General features: G+C 38.8%; 1 protein-coding gene across 2 annotated transcripts in view; it reads right to left on the bottom strand.

Moving 5' to 3' along the window:
* LOC127442284 (serine/threonine-protein phosphatase 2A regulatory subunit B'' subunit alpha-like) overlaps window positions 1-21,649 on the bottom strand; it is a 123,777-nt gene that overhangs the window by 87,631 nt on the left and 14,497 nt on the right. For both annotated transcript variants that reach the window (XM_051700186.1, XM_051700185.1), the window contains exon 2: window positions 2,366-2,429. The gene's annotated coding sequence lies outside the window, so the exon portion shown is untranslated. The remainder of the gene's footprint in view (window positions 1-2,365; window positions 2,430-21,649) is intronic.

Below are 21,649 nucleotides of genomic sequence, written 5' to 3'. Positions count from 1 at the left end.
GCTGACATGCTATTTTATATAAACATGGACATATTTTACTAGTTGGACTATTTACAGACTTGCCAGCCAGGATTCAGAGTATTGACATTTGAAATATTGTATGTCCCAATAGGCAAGTTTTAGTTACATTTCAATGCTGTTTCGGCTAAAGCAGGTATTTAAATTGTATGCTGTATGATATAAATATGATATGTAATATGATACAAAAATAATATGAATGTTTAGATTATATTTTAACTAGTGTTTATGCTGCCTCATTATCATCAACGAAGCTTGTGCTTGCAAATATCTGTTCGGGTGTAAATGTGTAAAATGTGCTGTAAATATGCCCATATTAGAAAATCAGCATATTAGAATGATTTCTGAAGGATCATGTGACACTGAAGACTGCAGTAATGATGCTGAAAATTCAGCTTTGATCACAGGAATAAATTGCATTTTACAATATATTCAAAGAGAAAACAGTTATTTTAAATTGTAAAAATATTTCACAATATCACTGTTTTTGCTGTATTTTGGATCAAATAAATGCAGCCTTGGTGAGCAGAAGAGACTTTTAAAAACATTAAAAAATCTTACCGATCTAAAACTTTTAAATGGTAGTGTAGGTCTAAATTTTTTAAGTAAAGTCTTTATGTAAAGAAAATGTATAGTCAGATTACTTCTTTTAACTTAAACTTGATTTTGTGAATAAGCTACAAACAATACATTCAATCATTAAGTCTCCTCACATTCATTCTCTCTCAGGGGAGGGGTCTTTGTCTCCTCAGGTGTGAATCACATCTATATTCATGATCATTCACGCCTCCTCGCATATGGCCTTTCTAACACTAAACGTGTCTTACAAATGTTAAATGACTATATTGTTTTGTATTAATGAGTGATCAGGATGGTTTTCACATCATTTTATAGCAAAAACTCTAGGCTACAAGATCCAGTTCTCAAAAGTATTGGGAACAAATGTTTAGTATGTGTTATAAGGCCTTATTTCAGTGACTTCAAAAACCATGCATAAACGTTATTTTCTCAAAAATACAAACATGTACATACATGTTGCTCACATATTATTGTAGTCCAGTTTGTGCTGAATACAGTGTTATCAGACTTTAGCCGTTAATATGTTTTTAAGCAACTGAAAAAAGCACAAATGTCAAGGCATGTCAAAACTTCTCCAAGGCCCAAAATACCCTCAGACCCCAGAGGGTTAAGGGCAATGAACAAATTCCTTCACAACCTGATTTAATAGCAGCTTATTCACTGGGGCTCTCTTAAGCATCAGACAGGGTTCCTACACCTTCTGACCAATGAATTTCCCAGATTTTTCCAGTCATTTGCAATTGCTGGATAAGGATTTTTTATTTTATTTTTTTAAGAGATAGCACTCACAAATAGCAGATTCTAGCCAACTGAATATTTTAGAGCAGAGCATAAAAAAATATATAATTATAATCACTACAGAAATGTCCAGTACTTTTCCATGCCTGTAAATTACAATTTTATAACTCTCTTAGACTTCCAGGGTTCATGCAAATAATGCTAAAGCTAATCTATCTGTCTGTTTATCTGTCTGTATCACAAAAAACTTTTGTCTCTGAATTATTATTATTATAATGTAACATCCCAGGTTGCACTATGCAGACACATTACACTGAATCTAATCCAATGATATGTCTGGTTCAGATGATTATTGTTTTCTTTTACAGGGAACTACACTGAGAGGGAGTGGTGACTGTATTTTCCCATAAAGAGAAATAATCCAAGAATAAAATACTGGGAGGTTTCCTGGGTCAGTCTTACCTCACTCCTTAAGAATGTCCCGTGAGACTGTTAGGTTGTTTTACCACTGCAGTAAGTGTAACTCACAGAAGTTTCTAAGCAATGGCTACACTGAAGTGGGTTACATAGTTTCATACAAAGTTGTCTTGATTTACAGGATAAGAGCGTAGCTGTTTCAATGTCTTTTGAGAGTTTCTCTTTTCATCTGACTAAAAATCGGCTCCATAGAGCAAGCAAGTAAATACAGTTAAAGGCTACAGGCTGTCATTACTGCCATGTTTCAGTTTACTCAATGGCATTTAAAAGGCCCCCTGTCAGAAATGTAACATTCACCCACTTGTAAAACAAGGAAAAAAATAGATTATTCCTAGGCCTGAGCAGACACACAGGTGTTCGGTATGGTGCCTTTGGGGCTCGTTGATGCAGAGGTAATAGCTAAGCTTTCTGCAAGCATTACGTTTGTAGGATTCCAGTAAAACAAAACATACCACACACTTCTGAGTTTGATTAGGCAAGAAAACACACAAGCATCATCTGTCAGCAATCACATGGGTTTTAGTTTTAGCTACCTGCTCCTTCCATTAATTACCTGTTTTATAGTGAGTCCAGCTGCAGCACAGCTCTCACAGTCCAGATGGGATTCTTACTCGTACCTGTGGAATAAAGAGCACACAGCTGAATTAGTTTAAAAGGTGTTGTTAATATTTAACCTAACATTAAAAGTTTCACTACAGAAAAAGGCTTTTTGTTTAAATGAAAGTCAGACATACTGCACACTCATCCCCCCTCTCTACTCATTTTAGGAGAATAATAAAATAGTACACTTAAGACTTTGCAAAGATTTTTTTACCCTTGACTAATTTAACCCATAATGCAGTGCTACATGACACCATGGAACACCAAAGCACAAAGCACTCCATTAAAGTCTCACTCTCAAGTGATTCACTCAAACCAGTGTGCAATGTAATCACTCAAAACTTTTTGGTCTAATAAAAAAAAAAAAACCTACGGTTCAGTTGAACATCACTGAAACATTTTTATTAGTTGCATTTGCAAGGATGTCCATACAGTTCCTACATACAGTTAGACTGCAAGAGTTTTTGGAGTCCAATGAAGTTGAATGAGAAATAAGTGAGTAAAGGACCGCAATATCACAGTTTAAATCACAATACACTAAATATGAAGAATCGCAATATTGATGTAATATCATACTGGCAGGTCCCTGCTGATTTCCATCCCTAGTTCCTGTCTACAAGATCTACAATCTTGTTTTCTTTCTGAGCGAATAACTTAAGACTCTCAATAGGCATGTAGGCCTAATTCAGAACTTCCTGTTTTGCAATGACCATATAAAGTTTTTGCAGGGCTTCACTTACTGTAGCACTAAGGGATTCCACCTTAACTCACTTTATTAACGGATTAATCACATTACTAAAACACACGTCATTTGAAATTATGACAGTTGCTGGTTCTTTGTTTTTTCACACCCAGACTGGGTGGGCCCGTTCATAAAAATAGCCTAAAAAGTATCCAGTGGCTTTTGCATGAACTCCACAGAGTGACATAAGACCTTACTTCTGCGAAGCTGATATATTTAGCCGTTTGCATATTCAGACTTCCCCAATTTCAACACAGTATTTATACACAGTTTTAATACAAGTAAGTTTCAATGCACAGCGACTGTGGAGGGCATAGCTCGCACTCTGACAAAAAAATGTGCTTAATCATCAAGAAAATAACGCAAAAAAAATCTTCATTTTCTTGCACAGACACCGAAACGTAAAATACTGACGTATTTACAGCATCTAAACATCATCATTTTACGTATAATCACCTTTAGAAATGTACAAATGTTTACATGTACTGTTTGAGTCAATTAATATTCAATTCATGGAATTAATCAGTTAATTCCAGTGCATTTATAATCAATTAGATTAGTTAACATTTATTTAATGCAGTTGACATTATAATTTGACATTATAACATTTTCATTCAGTTCTGTGTGATTTCTGCTGCCCTATACAATGTTTTAAAGGATTATATCATTTTAACCAAGATTAAACCTTAAAATGTTAACATGAATAAAAACTCTTTACTCATTTAATCATTCATTAAGCATTAAATTTAAATTTGGTTTGCCAGGGGACACAAAAGGAGTTTTCAGAATATGCCAAAAAAAATAATAAAAAAATAAACCACAAAAGCACCATAAAATAATAATAAAATTAATCAATTTAATTTGTTCACTATAATCCAAATCTTCAGATAGAATTGTTTAAGGAATAGACCCAAATTCAAGCCTTTTATATCTCCGTATCCATCCGCCGTAGCACCCCTGCCGTAACCGTCAACCCACGTTGCTTTCGTTTTCATGCTTTCGTTGCTTTCGCCTCAAGAAGGTTGTGTCTAGAAGGGACCCCTCCCTCATCAAATTCTCAAGCATACGCATTTTGTTAAGGTGCTTTCGCCTGTGCTTTTTAGCTCGCATCTCTGCGTATTAATGATGAAAAGCATTAGAAACTTTAATAATATCAATAATATAACATCATTATTATCATTGAGTGACTATTTGCACTAGGTGTAAATACCTGCCACATAGTGTGGCTATTTGCACTGAAATAGTCTGGTGGAAACAAAGAAATTAAAGACGAACTGCTCTTTGAATGTCTCATCCTTCTTTTGACCCAGTTTTCCCCATCCAGTTTCCTGTCTCCTCTCTTAATAGTTTTCTTTAAAACTGCTTAATAATACATAATAATAAATCAAATTAAAATAAAGGTTGATTTCCTTGCAGTGATAGATTGGTGTAGGGTGACTGTGAGACTTTAAATTAAACACACTGCAGTGATACACTGTTAGTATTTAATCAGAGGTGCAAATAGTATCTGTCTAACACTACCTGCACTTAGTGCAAAGATGTTGCTATTTACACTTAGTGCAAATAGCCTCTGCCTTATTATTATTATTATTATTATTATTAAGAAATCCTGCTGTCTACTTGTAATCTCATATAGCATCCCATTTTTCTTGGATACGGTACAGTAATATTTTGACATAAGGTCATGTTAAGGCACATATTACTTTAAATCTTAGATTCTGTTATTGTGACTTTAATGACATTAACAGTAATTCATGAATTAAAAAGTGTTTTGTTGAAAAAACTAGCTACTGTTTAAAGATGTTTATCTATTTTTGAACTGGAAAATGCAAAACAAATCTTGTGTTCTGCAGCTCGCGCTCATTTCCAGTCGAATCGCAAAGAAAAATGCAAACAAATGTGTCCTGAGCTGATTGATGTGCTTCTGCAGTGACCAACAATATCTCATGACTGAAAAGTAGCAGACGTAGAGCTAAAGTTATCACATTTATTATGTGAAATATTTATTTTAGAGCTTGAATTGATCATCAAAACTGACTGTTCATTAAAACAGACAATTGAAAATAATATTTTACGAGCGCCCCTCGTTGCTGTGCGACTTCAAATTAACGCTGTGTAAGAATCTCGTGAGATTGACGAGAGAGGGATCCCTTCTAGACACGACCCCTCAAGAAGCACGAACATAGGTTTTATGACAGTGATGTCAAATGCTCATTGGCTCTCAAGTGTCTCTTGATCATTTGCGACTGCCGTATTCCATGATGTATATGTTTGAATGAGATGACAGCGCAGTTACAGTATGCATCAGGAGAAGACATTAATAACTTAAATTGCACTCTCTACCTCACAAAAAGCTACTGTATGCCGTCAGGGAGCACAATGGATGGAGTGCATTGCCCTTTGGACTACTTTTGTACTGAATTTTGCAATTTTTCTGAATAAATTATTGTGATAAATTGCATCTGCCTGTTACGTGTTTTATATGCTTAATAAATGGTTATCAGTGGGGGCCTGGGTAGCTCAGCGAGTATTGATGCTGACTACCACCCCTGGAGTCGCGAGTTCGAATCTAGGGCATGCTGAGTAACTCCAGCCAGGTCTCCTAAGCAACCAAAATTGGCCCGGTTGCTAGGGAGGGTAGAGTCACATGGGGTAACCTCCTCGTGGTCGCAATTAGGGGTTCTCGCTCTCAATGGGGCATGTGTTAAGCTGTGCGTGGATCGCGGAGAGTAGCATGAGCCTCCCGTGCTGCGAGTCTCTGGTGTCATGCACAATGAGCCACGTGATAAGATGCGCAGATTGACTGTCTCAGAAGCGGAGGCAACTGAGATTTGTCCTCGGCCACCCGGATTGAGGTGAGTAACAGCACCACCACGAGGACCTACTAAGTAGTGGGAATTAGGCATTCCAAATTGGGAGAAAAGGGGATAAAAAATAAACAAATAAATAAATAAGTGGTTATCAGAATCAGAATCAGCTTTATTGCCAAGTATGCTTACACACACAAGAAATTTGTCATGGTGACAGAAGCTTCCACTGCAAGAGAATGCAACATATATACATACATACAAACATATATATTATATTGCCAAAAGTATTCACTCATCTGCCTTTAGACGCATATGAACTTAAGTGACATCCCATTCTTAATCCATAGGGTTTAATATGACGTCGGCCCACCCTTTGCAGCTACAACAGCTTCAACTCTTCTGGGAAGGCTTTCCACAAGGTTTAGGAGTGTGTTTATGGGAATTTTTGACCATTCTTCCAGAAGCGCATTTGTGAGGTCAGACACTGATGTTGGACGAGAAGGCCTGGCTCGCAGTCTTCGCTCTAATTCATCCCAAAGGTGCTCTATCGGGTTGATGTCAGGACTCTGTGCAGGCCAGTCAAGTTCTTCCACACCAAACTCGCTCATCCATGTCTTTATGGACCTTGCTTTGTGCACTGGTGCGCAGTCATGTTGGAACAGGAAGGGGCCATCCCCAAACTGTTCCCACAATGTTGGGAGCATGGAATTGTCCAAAATCTCTTGCTATGCTGAAGCATTCAGAGTTCCTTTCACTGGAACTAAGGGGCCAAGCCCAGCTCCTGAAAAACAACCCCACACCATAATCCCCCCTCCACCAAATTTCACAGTTGGCACAATGCAGTCAGACAAGTACCGTTCTCCTGGCAACCGCCAAACCCAGACTCGTCCATCAGATTGCCAGATGGAGAAGCGTGATTCATCACTCCAGAGAACGCGTCTCCACTGCTCTAGAGTCCAGTGGTGGCGTGCTTTACACCACTGCATCCGACGCTTTGCATTGCACTTGGTGATGTATGGCTTGGATGCAGCTGCTCGGCCATGGAAACCCATTCCATGAAGCTCTCTATGCACTGTTCTTGAGCTAATCTGAAGGCCACATGAACTTTGGAGGTCTGTAGCGATTGACTCTGCAGAAAGTTGGCGACCTCTGCGCACTATGCGCCTCAGCATCCGCTGACCCCGCTCTGTCATTTTACGTGGCCTACCACTTCGTGGCTGAGTTGCTGTCATTCCCAATCGCTTCCACTTTGTTATAATACCACTGACAGTTGACTGTGGAATATTTAGTAGCGAGGAAATTTCACGACTGGACTTGTTGCACAGATGGCATCCTATCACAGTACCACACTGGAATTCACTGAGCTCCTGAGAGCGGCCCATTCTTTTACAAATGTTTGTAGAAGCAGTCTGCATGCCTAGGTGCTTCATTTTATACACCTGTGGCCATGGAAGTGATTGGAACACCTGAATTCAATTATTTGGATGGGTGAGCGAATACTTTTGGCAATATAGTGTATATTGACCTAAAAATAATTTTAAAAAATAAATACGATATAACAAATAAAAAAAAGAGAAATATACAATGGTGTTGTTAGAATATTTTATATACAGATATACAGATGATGTAATGTATTGAAGAAGAGGTAGGATATGTTAAAGAATATAAATGAAATATGGATATAAGTAGGAATGGATGGATTGAATATTGCACATGGTTGTATTGACCAAAGGAAAGTATTTGGAGGCAGTTTTAACTGTTCATGAGGTGGATGGCCTGAGGAAAAAAACTGTTCCTGTGCCTGGCTGTTCTGGTGCTCAGTGCTCTGTAGTGCCGGTCAGAGGGCAACTGTTCGAAGAGGAAATGTGCTGGGTGAATAGGGTCAAGAGTGATTTTACCAGCACTTTGTCACTCTGGATGTGTACAGTTCTAGCAGGGTGGGTAGGGGAGTGTCAATAATCCTCTCAGCAGTCCGAACTATCCTTTGAAGTCATCTGATGTCTGACTTGGTAGCTGAACCAAACCAGACAGTTATAGAAGTGCAGAGGACAGACTCAATGACTGCTGAGTAGAACTGTATCAGCAGCACCTGTGGCAGGTTGAACAGTGTTGTTCAGAATGGTGAGCAGGGTTAATGTTGGGGTGTTCCTCCTAAAGTTCTCTATCATCTCCACTGTTTTAAGCGTGTTCAGCTTCAGGTTGTTTTAACTGCACCAGACGGCCAGCTATTCAACCTCCCTTCTGTATGCAGACTCATCGTCAGCTTGGATGAGGCAGATGACTGTAGTGTCATCTGCGACCCTCAGGAGCTTAACAGAGTGGTCCTTGGTGATGCAGCCGTTGGAATACAGGGAGAAGAGTAGTGGGGAGAGCACACATCCCTGGGGGGCACCAGTGCTGATTGTACATGTGCTGGAGGTGAATTTCCCCATTCTCACTAGCTGCTACCTGTCTGTCAGAAAGCTGGTGATCCACTGACAGATAGAGCCGGGAACAGAGAGCTGGGTTAATTTAGTCCATAGGAGAGCGGGGTTGATGGTGTTAAAAGTCGAACTGAAGTCAACAAATAGTATCCTTGCATAAGTCCCTGGTCTGTCTAGATTTTGAAGTATGTAATGCAGTCCCATATTGACTGCATCATCCACAGACCTGTTTGCTCTATAAGCAAATTGAAGGGGATCCAGAAAGGATTCAGTGATGTCCTTCAGGTGGGTCAACACCAGCCTCTCAAATGTCTTCATGACCACAGATGTCAGAGCGATGGGTCTGTAGTCATAAAGTCCTCTGATCTTGGGTTTCTTTGGGACGGGGATGACTGTGAAGCATTTGAAGAACCAGGGAACTTCACACTACTCCAGTGATCTGTTGAAGATCTGTGTGAAGATGGGGGCCAGCTGATCAGCACAGGATTTTAGACAAGTGGGTGAAACACCATCTGGGCCCTGTGCTTTTCTTGTCTTCTGTTTCCGGAAGAGAAATAGAGAGCTTTATTTAATTTTATCCCCTTGGGGAAACTGGTTTTGCAGTATGCCCAAAAGATCCGGCACACATCATCTTCACAGATCTTAAGTGCATGTTGAGTAGGCCTTTAGGCAATTAGGCAATTAGCTTCTGATAGACTAATTGGAGTCAATTGGAGGTGTACCTGGGGATGTATTTTAAGGCCTACCTTCAAACTCAGTGCCTCTTTGCTTGACATCATGGGAAAATTAAAAGAAATCAGCCAAGACCTCAGAAATAAAATTGTGGACCTCCACAAGTCTGGTTCATCCTTGGGAGCAATTTCCAAACATCTGAAGGTTCATCTGTACAAACAACAGTACGCAAGTATAAACACCATGGGACCACACAGCCATCATACCGCTCAGGAAAGAGACGCATTCGGTCTCCTAGAGATGAACGTAGTTTGGTGCAAAATGTGTAAATCAATCCCAGAACAACAGCAAAGGACCACAGTCCTTATATCCACAGTAAAACGAGTCCTATTTCGACATAACCTGAAAGGCTGCTCAGCAAGGAAGAAGCAACTGCTCCAAAACTGCCATAAAAAAGCCAGACTACAGTTTGCAAGTGCACATGTAAACAAAGATCTTACTTTTTGGATAAATGTCCTCTGGTCTGATGAAACAAAAATTGAACTGTTTGGCCATAATGACCATTGTTAAGTTTGGAGGAAAAAGAGTGAGGATTGCAAGCTGAAGAACACCATCCCAACAGTGAAGCATGGGGGTGGCAGCATCATGTGTGCTTTGCTGCAGGAGGGACTGGTGCTCTTCACAAAATAGATGGCATCATGAAAGAAAATGATGTGGATATATTGAAACAACATCTCAAGACATCAGCCAGGAAGTTAAAGCTCAGTCGCAAATGGATCTTCCAAATGGACAATGACCCAAAGCATACCTCCAAAGTTGTGGCAAAATGGCTTAAGGACAACAAATTCAAGGTATTGGAGTGGCCATCCAAAGCCCTGACCTCAATTCGATCGAAAATTTGTGGGCAGAACTGAAAAAGCATATGCAAGCAAGGAGTCCTACAAACCTGACTCAGTTACACCAGTTCTGTCTGGAGGAATGGGACAAAATTCCAGCAACTTATTGTGAGAAGCTTGTGGAAGGCTACCCAAAATGTTTGACCCAAGTTAAACAATTTAAAGGCAATGCTACCAAATACTAACCAAGTGTATGAAAACTTCTGACCCACTCGGAATGTGATGAAAGAAATAAAAGCTGAAATAAATAATTCTCTCTACTATTATTCTGACATTTCACATTCTTAAAATAGTGATCCTAACTGCGGAAGTCGGAAAGTTTTCTATGATTAAATGTCAGGAGTTTAAATGTATTTGGCTAAGGTGTATGTAAACTTCTGACTTCAACTGTATATAAATTAATATACTGTAACAAAAATTATTGTCACTGTACCTTAATCTACTCGATACATCTTTTTATATTGTTGAAAAGTCAAATGTTTAGGGGTTGGGGTAGGGTTAAGGGATCTAAAATATCTATAAAACAGTAAAAATTTACAAAAATATTTATAATACACTGCCTGGCCAAAAAAAAAGTTGCATGCTCTACTATTTCGTTGGACCGCCTTTAGCTTTGATTACAGTGCGCATTCATCGTGACATTGTTTCGTCAACCTTATGCAATGTCACAACATTTATTTCCACGTAGAGTTGCATACATTTTTGGCCAAGATCTTGTGTTGATGACGGGAGAGTCAAACCCCTACATAAAGTCTTCTACAGCACATCTCAAAGACTTTCAATGGGGTTAAGGTCAGGACTCTGTGGTGGCCAATTCATTTGTGAAAATGATTCCTCATGGTCCCTGAACCACTCTTTCACAATTCACGCCTGATGAACCTTGGCATTGTCATCCTGGAATATGCCCGTGCTGTCAGGGAAGAAAAAATCCATTGATGGGATAACCTGGTCATTCAGTACATTCTGGTAGTCTGCTGACTTCATTTTATTGCTGCATAACATTGTTAAGCTTAGACCTGACCAACTGAAGCAACCCCAGATCATAACACTGCCTCCAGAGGCTTGAACAGTGGGCACTATGCATGACGGGTGCATCGCTTCATGCGCTTCCCTTCTTACCCTGACGCGCCCATCGCTTTGAAATAGGGTAAATCTGGACTCATCAGACCACATGACCTTTTTCCATTGCTCCACAGTCCAATCTTTCTGCTCCTTAGCAAACTGAAGTCGTTTTTTCCGATTAGCCTCACTAACAAGTGGCTTTCTTGTGGCCACACAGCTGTTTAGTCCCAATCCTGTAAATTCTCATTGCATTGTGCATGTGCAAATGCTCTTATTTTCACTACTAAACATAGCCATGAGTTCTACTGTCGATTTTTTACGATGTGACTTCACCAAGCATTTGAGTGATCTCCAATCATGATCATTCAAGATTTTTTTCTGACCTCATTTCTTCCGTGAGGCTGACAGTTCACCACTATCATTCCAGGTTTTAATAATGCGTTGGACAAATCTGAACCCAATTCCAGTCATTTCAGCAATCTCCTTAGTTGTTTTCTTAGCTTGATGCAGGCCAATAATTTGCCCCTTCTGAAATACAGTAACATCTTTTCCACAACCACTGGATATGTCTTCTGACATGGTTGTTTAAGAAATGAGAATCTACACACTGCATCAGTTAGGGTTAAAAGAATTGTTGCCAGCTGAAACATACTAATCACTGCAATAATGATCCAGTCATAGGCTCTTAAGTATCTGCTTATTTAAATCCAAACGGCTGCTTTTTTTGTTGTTGTTTTTTTTAGCCAGGCAGTAGAGACTTGTGTATTCAAATATATTTGTCATGGATTTGTCAATATTTTATGTTTCTAAAGTTGTAAATACGTAAAACTGTTTTCATTTTAGATGCTTTCAAACATCCATATTGAAAGTTTTAGTGTCTCTTCAAACGAACAAACATGTACATTTAAATGTTACAAAAATTTATGTACAAATGAGATCAGGCTGTTCACCCAAATGTTTACTGATAGTTGCTGATAAACAATCTATTTCAGCAGCTACTGAACTTGTAACCTCACAGAATAAGTTTGGGGCTATTTCAGTTCTGTATTTTTGGAAACATTCAGATGAGCTCAGTGTTGACCTGACCTCGAGGTAAACATGCAAATATAACCCTGTCCCATTTTGAGACACTGTGTGACAGGACCTAGTTTGGCAGATACACATGATATACCTAATAGTTAACAACACCAGACAACAACTTGTCAAAACAAATGCTCCCTATCAAAAGCTTGACTCTTACCAGTAATCACACAGACACATTATTAATTTGAGACTCAGTCAACCCTTTAGGCTCATTTGAGATGCCAAACACCTCACCTTGAGAGTAGCTGAGATTAGGGGGCTGCAGTCAGGGGAGGGGTTAAATAAGTGCTGTCTGACAGTTCTCACTTCTCGTGGTGGATCAGCCACAAATGAGATAAAAAGCAGATATCGCGTAATTCTCGTTCATGTGCTTTGTTGCTGATAAAATGTATGTAATTTAAATTATGTTGTTTGTAAATGAAAATGAGCAGTCTCTTTTTCTTCCTCTTTAGTTTAATAAAGACACTTACTTTAGATATATTACATATTTTAAGAATATAATCACATATCCCATACAGAGATCACACTGTCAGAGTGTTGGGAATCTTCACACATAAATTATACACATAAAAACATGATGTCAGAGTGAAAAAAAAAAAAAACAGGAAAAAAAAACAGAAGAGAACAAAACAACACGGTTGCTTAAGCCAATTAACATTAAGCTATGTCGTCAGCAAGTCGCTTGCATTACATAACCAACTACATTTACAAGCTTATTCGCGTGTGACTATAGTGTGTTGGACTTTGAACATGGTAGGCCCAGCAAAGCACGTGATATTGAGATTTTTTTAAACAAACATCGCGATGCCTCGGAAAATAAATATTTTTACCCAGACCTAGTATGGATTTCTGTTTTCTTCACCTCACATTTGCTTTCATGACACAATCGGTTAGGTTTAGGTGTGGGGTTTAGGGTAAGGATGTCTGTTTTCTTCACCTCACATTTGCTTTCTTGACACTATCTATTAGATTTAGATATAGGATTTAGGGTAGAGACGTCTGTTTTGTGTCACATATAACTTCCTCTAGCGGCCAGTCGAGGTCGCTAGAGGGATTGACTTCAATTCTGACATTTGATTTCCCTGTTAAAGTTATTGCCTTGTCTTAGTTCATTTTCCCTTCCTAATTGTTTACAGGTTTTTCTAGTTTGTGTCATTTAGTTCTCATGTTCTCCCTGTCTTTTGTCTTGCATTACTAATTGTATTGAGTTGAGTTTGGTGAGTCTTAGTCTTGTTTCTTTTGTGGTTCCTCTTGCTTTGGATTATTTTCAATAAAGAAGTCTCTGCAACTGGGTTCTAAAAACCTTCACTCACCAGACAATCTCCTTGACATTTTGTTTATTTAAAACTAGAAAAAAGATGAGGTCAAGGTAAATGCTCTATCATCTCACATTTTTATGACAATATTGGTTAGGTTTCAGTTAAAGGTTTAGGTTAGGGAGGAAGTTTTTTTTTCTTTTGAAACTCCAAAGAGCATTAATCTTAAAAACATCATCTTTTTGGGAGAAGGTTTAACTTACTTTTAGCGCCCCTCAGTGGACAGTTCACCTAAAAACTAGAATGATACGTGTAATGAACCACGTAATTTCTCAAAAATGTTGCCACAGTCACGTAATTTTCATGAGATCAGGCCTGTTTTTATATGTCTTTAAAGGATGGTTGCAGACGATGACAAATTACAACCATTAGTGACCCACCCAGGGAGGAACCATTGTAAACTGTATCATTGGTAACTGGGTATGAATCCGTAACAAACTCTTCAAATTCACACCTCTGAAGTGAAAAAAAAAAAAAAAAAACTATGGGACAGACATATTCAAACTTTAGACAGAAGATAGAAAGACAGAATCATTCTGTCATAAATATAGACAACGCAATCTCTCAAGAAAGTTACTGCTACTGTACTTTTCTCTTTCTTGATTTTGAGGAGTAGTTCTCACCAAAAGGAAAATTCTATAATCATTAACTCACCCTATTCAAAAACCATTTTACTTTCTTTGGTCCATGGAACACAAAATAAGATATTCTGAAGAATCTCAGAGCTGCTTTTTTCCATACAATGAAAACGTATTGTGACCACAGGCTGTCAAGCTTCACAAAGAACAAAAGCCATTTGATAGCTTTGTATGACAGACAAAAATCTTGCCCTCCGCTGTAACTCTCCAATCTCATTTGCACTTCCGCATATTCAAACATGCCCGTTTCAACCAGTTGCGAGACATGTGAGAACCAATGGTGTTTGGTTTCACTGGCATCAAACCTGGTATGACACATACTGACGTGTCATGTTTGAAAATGTGCATGTGTAAATGAGATTTGAAAGCTAAAGTAGAAGAAAGGATTTTCAGAGAATAAATTACATTCGGTCTGTTTCTCACACGGTTTATACTCACTGTTTTATTGTTTATACTGTTCTTTACATTTACATACTTACATATACTATTGAAGGGTTGCTCCGATACCAAAATTTTGGCTTCGGTATGGTATCAGCCCTGGTACCTCGGTATCGATACTAAATCGATACTATAATCAACACAGAAAATGACTTGATTATAAGAACTGCATAAAGTCTTACAGATTCAAATTATGCATTTTGATGTTATGATCAAATGGTGTTTAATCAAATTGATACATAACATTTTAATCAAATAAAAATATAATAATAATTATTATTATTATTATTTATATTACAAAAAATTAAAAAAAAAACATTTTGGTAACATAAAATGCTGCACAACAGAGCTTCCCAGTATTTTATTTTATTATATATTTTTTTATTTGTTTATTTTTTTCCCCCTTTTCACCCAATTTGGAATGCCCAATTCCCAATGCGCTTTTAAGTCCTCGTGGTCGCGTAGTGATTCACCTCAATTCAGGTGGTGGAGGACGAATCCCAGCTGCCTCCACATCTGAGACCGCCAACCCACGCATCTTATCACGTGGCTTTTTGAGCGCGTTGCCAAGGAGACATAGCGCGTGTGGAGGCTTCACGCCATCCACCGTGGCATCCATGCTCAACTCACCATGCGCCCCACCGAGAACGAACCACATTATAGCGACCACGAGGACGTTACCCCGTGACTCTACCCTACCTAGCAACCGGGTCAATTTGGTTGCTTAGGGGACCTGGTTGGAGTCACTCAGCACGCCCTGGGATTCCAACTTGCAAACTAGCGAACTCCAGGGGTGGTAGCTAGCGTCATTTACCACTGAGCTACATTACCGCTGAAAACATTAATGGAAAAAAATCTGATTACCTGTGGCACAAGGCTGCTTGCGTTTGTGATATTGCTTACAGATAATAATAATAATAATAATAATAATAATACAACCATTAAATATTACATGATTGTTATTATGAGTATTATTGCTACTTTTTGAATATTACATTTTTATACAGTAGTTATATTTTTCTGTCTTCAAGTTCACGAATAGAGCTTTCATGTTAGGGGGACTTTTATTTTGACAGACATTTGAGTTATTCTTGTTTTTCGGGTTAGTTATATCAAGCTTCCCATTAATGCTGGGATACGCCCATCAGGACTTTCGAGCTGAAATCTTCAAGCTGCACCCGAGCAGTTCATTAAGTGATAACAGCCGTTTATACTCTAAACACACTGCATGAAAATTAAGCACCAGCAGTGTGTGTTGCATTTGTGTGAGTGTGTCTGCATGCTTGCGCCCGTGTGGGGGGGGGGATTAATATGACAGAGCAGAGAGGCACCTCTTGTTCATTCTGTAGCATTATATAATAAAATTACATCCTTCTGCTGTTTAAAGATCACACTTGGCCATAAGTTTTTTTTATTTTATTTTCAAACTGTCATTGATTTCATCTCAAGACTGTCACATCTCATATAATTTTGCTAATGACAGCATACTGTAATATGGTACCAAAATTAGCAACAAGATGATATCGTAACTTTAAAAAAAATTTGGTATCACGGTACTTCGATAATACCGGTAAACCGCGAAACCCTATACTATTGTATGGCTTCTGAAGACTTGGAATATGGCACACAAGTTGTCCTTGTTGAAGCTTGACATCTCATGGTCACAATATGCTTTCACTGTATTTAAAAAAAAAAAAAACTGCTTGAAAATTCTGCTTAATATATCCTTTTATCTCACAGAAGAAAGAAAGTCATATGGGTGAGTAAATGAAATGAATTTTTATTTTGGGGTGAACTATTTCTTTACGAAAATAAGCAAATTATGTTTGTACTAATAAAGGGCTACAGTTAGTGCATTTACACCCTTAAAGCTGGTATAAAAGTCAAACAATAGTAAATTTAGCATCACCCCTTCTTACTGCTTACATCAAAATATCATTCTAAAGTGTTCTCTATTAAAAAAGGTCAAAAGGATGTCAAGGTAGTTTTGTGACAATTCTTTGGAGTAAGATGAAAAGTAGAGCAAACACATACCTTCTCTTGTCAAATAAATGTAACAGGCACTTGATGTATTTACCAAAGGATTCTCGAACATAGTTTCACCTGGGAATCTATCATCTTTGATCTTTCCAGCAACCCAACATCTCTACTGTACCTGACTCTTAATTGCACCATATGCCTCGTATATGTGCTACTACCTCCCTTGCACTTCTATTCAGCTCCTCCAGTCCACTCCAGTACGTCTACACCTGTACTGGGGACACACATCTTTGCATTCAACTTCCTCTACTCTTAACTGCACTATACACCTCCCAGAAATCCCCCCTGCTTTGCCAAAACAAGACCTTAAGGGACCGAGCAGAGAGAGAGAGAGAGAGAGAGAGAGAGAGAGAGAGTGAGTGAGTAAAGGAGGGGGTTTGGGAGCAAATTACCTTCCATGCTCTCTGCTCATTTTGCCCAACCAGCTGCAATAGCGGTTGTAGCCATGGAAACGACTAAAACATAGCCTGAAGGAAGTGTGTCATTGTGTTTCTGTAATTCACTAGAATAAATAGGGTGAAAAAAAGAACACTAGCAGCTAAATACTAATCAGGTTTGGCCACATGTAGCTCAAAGGTCATTTGAATAATGTGTGGAAATATTTTTGCCCTGAGCTTTGGCAGTGCAAGCCATCAGGTATCATACACATGAAATCAGGCATGCTTAACATAATGTTTCCTTCTCACTAACAGCCTAGTATTGATATTACAGTCATGTCGACATGTTGCAACCTTCGCTATGTTCCTTACTCTGGGACTCCACCTATATTCAGGGCGTTTTCCAGGCAACAATAATTCAAATCTTTCCAAACACTAAGCCTGAGCTAAGTTTATTCCTTGCTGACAAACAAAAGTCAGCTTTCTGCCCCAAAATCTCACAGCAATTAAGCTTTGTTTGCATTTAGATTTCATCAAGAAACACAGCATTTACTTTCAAAGAAAATGCATCAGCATTCTACAGCAGTCGTCTCGCAATAGCTAATCCCTGAAGGTTTTCATAAATAGCAGTTTTTAGGAAAAATGTTGAGGGATTTTGAACTTCTCTTCCATATAAAGCTAGATTTTCTTCTGAAAAAGTAAGAGGCCTGTAGCATAAAGCCTATGCTTAAAAAAAAAAAAAAAAAAAACGTACTTTTTGTACTGTCCCTTACACAGTGCTATCTTTCAACATAAAAACACTTTTACTATAGTGCATGCCTTGTAAGAAAATACATTTTAACGTTTGTGTAACCAGTCCTGCTCGACCCGCTCAGAGAGGGATTCAAATCGCCATCAGCCAGCATGGAAGGCGGGATCGCTATCGAGGAGGCTAAAGGCTACAGCCTCTAGCGTCAGTAGCATAAAGCCTATCATCATAAACAATCATCTAAAATCCATATGCATCCAAAGAAGCAAATAACTTAACTGGTATCATAGAAACTATACCTTCATTTTGCAAATTAATTTTATGTGGCTCGTTGTACTTCACGGCAGATTCCTGGTGGGATGAACGCTAGAGGTGATAAAACAATTACATTTATTTCCTATCACACAAGTAAACGAGTAAAACGGCAGGTTAAAAACTTAAAAACACTTAGTTTTTGTCCTGTCCCTTACACAATGCTATCTTTTGACATCAAAACACTTTTATTAAAACACTATAGTGCATGACTTGTAAGGAAATATATTTTATCGTTTGTGTAACCGGTACTTCTCAACCCGCTCCGAGCGGGATTCGAACCGGCGTCAGCTGGCATGGGAGGTGGGCACGCTAACGAGGAGGCTAAAGGCTATAGTGCATTAACCTTAAAGGTGTACTCAGTAATTTTTTCCTCATTAACAAAGTTGATCTAAAGACATGAATTGTAATTTTGCAATATATGTAGGAAAGCATGACCAATCACATTAAAATGAAGACTCCAGTCATATCAGAAACCTTCTAAAAGCTGTTTTATTCTACATGGAGAGGGTCCGCACATGGGGGCTGCCATGCTAGAATCACATGACCAGCCGAATACTACTCACTTAATCTCAGTAACCATCCTGTTATCTGACACTTTCACTCATTGATTTAAGTAATCATGGCTGACTGTGAATACTACATTTCTACAGTGGCATCTAAAACAGAAAACTATTGATTTTAAATGATGCTGCATTCAAACTGCTATGTGTCAGTGTAATTCCAAGACGACACAAAGACAAGTTACTGAGTGCACCTTTAAAAAACTCCTCTGTTATGTAGAAAATGTTATTGCTTTTAGCACCACTCTGTGGACATTTCACATCAGAACTGCTGCAATTCATGTAAAGAGCCACGTATTACAATTTTACAAGAAATGTCACCACAGTCAAGTTTTTTTCATGAGATCAGGCTCCAAATAACACAAATACAGAAATCAAGAAAATCCAAGACACATTCTGACAGCACTAACACAAAAATTAAAAGGTTCAAACATAGAAGAGTATTTTTCAAAAACCTCCCAGCCTTTGAGTATGGAATTTCCGCACAGAGAAATGCCAGTTTCAGAGTGTGTGCTTATTTATACAACCCACTTCCTTATTATTTGAACTTTAATAAAGGATGCATTAAAGATATAACACTGGGGTGTTTCTTTTTTAGAAGCTCTGACAGGCAAGTTTAGCTCGAGCCGAACACAAGGTACGGCTCCACTTCATTTTATGTCAAGAAGACACTGCTTCTATATTTACTTATACTGTATTATAATTCCCTCATACTTTGCAATCTACATCACCTTAATCTGTTTGGAAATTTGGAGTGCCTCTGGACTGTGAGCTGTTCTTCTTCTCCTCAATCAAGCGCGAGCTGAAATGCTACTCTACTGGGTCATCATTAGAATTTCAAATGATCGCATGTTGCGTTAAATGAGATCAAATGACTATTCGACAACGTACATTTTTGTTGACAATTTTTTATTGTCGACTAATCGTTTCAGCCATACTGTCTATGTGGATCTCCTATAGTCCATAGGGGTCCATTAAGGCAGAATGCTTAACAGCCAACCTGAATCCCATCTCAACGCCCTCGGACCACCTCAGCATGGCCTCAGTCTGAGAGCCAACATCCGCTCTTTATCCAGCAAGAAATTGCTATCAATAAATCACAACTGACTACAAGCTGTCACAGTATCGGACACATCAGTGTCTAAGGGAGGTGGTGTTCATAAACACCATTGATTAGCAGCTTCCATGGCCCTCATTTATGGAACGTGATAAAAGTTATTTTGCTTGTTTTCTGTCCTCTCTTCTTTCCCTGGGGACAGAACTGATTTATGATCTCTGCTTTCTCTACATTTCCCCACAGAGTGACAGAGCCATTAGGGTGGAGAAGGAGTGAACGAATGCATGGAGAGCATCTTTCCGCTGAAGTGATGGGGAGGGGAATGGGGGACCCTTTTACGACCCGTCTGTTCCACAGCTGCCGGAGGGCTCTAAACAACAACACTTTTACATGTCTTCACCACCTTCCATTAAACGCTTTCCAAGCTGACCAGTGAGGCTGTGTGCCAATGGTATTGGAATAGATGGAAAAACTGCAATCCCAAAGGATTTGGTCATCTTCTGGGACTCTGGTTGCATCCAGCCCAATCATGATTACTAAGCATTGTGGTGAAGGAGTTTAAAGATAAGGGTTGTGTATTCTGGAGGAGGAGGTAACAATCTCTTGCATGTGCTAAATAGCTCAGCATCCACCGGTCATTGTGTTCTGCTGTGGTGGTGATGCTAGAAAGAAAATAAACAAGGAAGTGGGGCGGTAACCCTCTGGTATTACTATTCCACATGCTCGCTGTTCACATGGACTTCCTAGTTTGCTGGTCTTTCCATAATAAAAAAGATAGAAACTTTACTGCCACTATAGCAGTTCAGAATGTTCATCAACCACAGCAATATTCAAAGTCCTAATTTATCTCAGCATCTTACCCATAATAAGATAATGCCAGAGTGATAAAATTAACACTGTTAGAAGCAACGCCTGCCATAAAACATTTAACACTGCCTTATAACAATTCTCTGCCATTCAAGGACAGCAATAAGAGAGGCATGTAACTAAAATCACACAATAGCTTTGTTCTCTTTATCTCTCTATTTTGCCCTCGTTCCTGTCTAATTTTCCTGTGGAACTCGTGGCAGCGCTCCTGGCACTGGAAGAATGTCTTTGCCTACAAGGCTAATTGGAAAACACAAAAGAGAGCACTGTTACAGCTGAGGACAGCGATTGGCCACTCCACATGCTACAGGCCTGTGCAATGACACCAGTGTTGCCTTGAGGAAACACATCACACTATGAGCGTGAAGGACTTCAGGCAATGGGCCCTGCTCTGGAAATGTGCATAATGTGGTCTTCATGAGAAAGCTAGGAACCCCTTTAAACACTCCCCAGTGTTTCCCCTAGGATTTTTTTCAGCAGTGGTGCTGTGTGTGCATCCACATGCCCGCAACGCCGGACCCGTATTAATGCGTGCTGGTCGAAGAACAGCTTAAAACAGGGGTGTTAAACTCAATTTCAGCCTGAGCCACATCAGGGTTTATTTGTGCCCTCAAAGGGCCCGTTGAAAATGTGGCAACAGCACCTGCTTTAGTAACACCCATGCAATTACCAATAATATTACATGTTATGTGTACTGAAATGCACATTTGACGGTACAGCATTGATTTTGAGGTTGGGATGCAGATGAAAATTATTATATTAACAACAGTAACATCTGTGAAAAAAATAAACACCTAATTTGTAAATGGCTAAATTTAAATATTCTGACAGTGTGACCATGTTGGGTTTTCTTTACAGATTCCTTTCATCAGGCTAATAGTGATTAAACTACAGTCATCTCTTGGAATTTCTGAAGGCAAACAAAACAACTTACATTTTCCTACAATCAGAGAGCATTACAAGAGAACACATTTTACACAGATGGAAAACTGATAGCTTGGTATTATTATGAAAATGCATAATAGTTCTTCCATAGTATCCATAGTTAAAACCATATATGGCTCCTCACTACCATGGCTAGTAACTATGGTTTCTATATAAACAACGATGGCATTTTTGTAATGAAAAAAAACAGCAGTCTAAATAATTTAGAAACTTTTTCTACCACAACTACTACAGTTAATACAGTACAG

This window comes from Myxocyprinus asiaticus, chromosome 6, assembly GCF_019703515.2.
Source record: "Myxocyprinus asiaticus isolate MX2 ecotype Aquarium Trade chromosome 6, UBuf_Myxa_2, whole genome shotgun sequence".
Taxonomy (NCBI): Eukaryota; Metazoa; Chordata; class Actinopteri; order Cypriniformes; family Catostomidae; genus Myxocyprinus; species Myxocyprinus asiaticus.
This window is presented reverse-complemented; position numbering and strand designations above follow the sequence as displayed.